Raw genomic sequence first — 1734 nt, 5'->3', positions numbered from 1 at the left:
GAGGGGGTAATCTCTGCGCGCATCTCGTTTCTCTTTGACTCTCCCCATCTCTAGCTGCTCCTCCTGGCCTGGGCGGGTTTCCTTCCGAGTTTTAAACAGTGATAGATGAATAAGCAAAAAAAAANGGGCCTGGGGCGGGTGGGCGTGGGAACCGGGAGGCGAGCTGCGCGTCCGGAGCTCTTCTCGCCTGAGTTCCCGTGGGTTTCCCCTTTGACGTCTCCGCCGCCAACATCTGCCCTCTGACAGTGAGGTTTGGGGGCCCCTTTTTCTCTGCATTCCCCAGGTCCCCCGCTAGCCGCGTTTCATCCGAGAGCAGCCAGCGCCGGCCACTGCCTGTTCTGTCTCCTCGCCTTGGTTTCTCTCCCCACTCTCTGCGTTTCTATTCATGCGGGAAAGAGGCAGGGGGCTTGGAAGGGAACTGCGGAGGTTCCACGCGGGGTGCGTTGACCCTGCGCGGTCCCAGGGCGCCGCGTCCAAGCGGGCTCCTTGGCCGTTTCACCGGTGCAGCTCACGCCGGCGGTGGCGCCTTGGGCTGTGTCCCCGGCGTAACCCGCCCGCCCCGCAGCCTGCGAGCTGTTTATACAGCTTTACCTGTGCTATTCTCGTCACCAGTAAAAATCCTCGCCCGGCCACGCTAACCTAATCCCGGGGCCACGGCAGAGGCGGGGAAGGTGTGCACGCGCCAGAAGGGGGTTCCTCCGTCTTCCCGATGGGAAGGAGCCCGAGTGACCGAGGCGGGAGCCCTAGGACTGCGGGGGAAGGAGGCCCGTTTCCCACGTCCGTGGGCTCTCTACTTTTCTCCCCCGAACAGGCACCGGGCACCCGGCCTGGTGGTGGTCGCCGCGTGGACGCGCGCGGCCCGGGAGGCGCCCTGCGGGGCTGGCGAGGCCCAGGACTCGCGTCTCCGCCCTGGACCAGGACCTGGGTGCCCGCGTTCTGCTCCCCACTTGCCCCCTTAGAGCTCGCACACCTCCGATCAAACCGCCGGGGCAGAGAGCGGCACCTAACCAGGGCCTCCCCGCCCGGCCTCTCCTTCCAGAGCGCCCCGGTGCCGGGCGCAGCCAGCGCGAGTGATCGAATTAAACGCCTCTTGGCGGTTATTGTCTCTCGCTAATTGCCCCAACAATGGCCACTATTAAAATGGAGACACCCAATTAAAGGCCCCGCCGGGCAGCGCTAGGCTCCGGGCGACGAGCTGGCCGCGGACCCGGCTGGTGGCGGGCGCCGGCCTCGGCACCTCTGGCCTCCACTTCCTCCCCAGACGTGCAGCAGCCGCGGCCGCTTCGCACCATTTTTATTGACCGATCGCAGCCGAGGAAGATGGATCGCGCAGGAGCGGGAAGCGACTTCTCCCCCAGCGCCGGCTCGCCGGGCCTCGGGGCGCGCTGCGGGTCCTGGCCTTTGCCGCAGCTCCGCGCCCTCCCTGCCCCCCAGCCCCGCAGGTTCGCGGCTGCATGTCTGTCTTTCACAGCGCGGCCGGGTCCGCCCAGGCCGGCGCCGCGGCTCCGGGGGGAGGGACGCGGCGTCGCGGCCCGGCTCCTCTCCTCTCTCCCGCCTGCAAATATTTGCTGCCTCGCTGCAAAGCCGACTATTTCGTGCGCGCTCCGCTTGCAAAGTCCTTAAGTAAACACGCTCGAATGACCGCCCCGGGCGGCCCGAGGCACGCTCGCTCCCCCTGCGCGCGACTAGGAACTTTACGACTTGGACCCCGAGGCTCGGCTCTCGGCCGCTGGG

Source organism: Crocuta crocuta, unplaced genomic scaffold (genome assembly GCF_008692635.1).
Source record: "Crocuta crocuta isolate KB4526 unplaced genomic scaffold, BGI_CrCroc_1.0 scaffold32, whole genome shotgun sequence".
Lineage (NCBI taxonomy): Eukaryota > Metazoa > Chordata > Mammalia > Carnivora > Hyaenidae > Crocuta > Crocuta crocuta.
The sequence above is the reverse complement of the archived record's forward strand: the minus strand, read 5'-3'. Positions refer to the sequence as shown.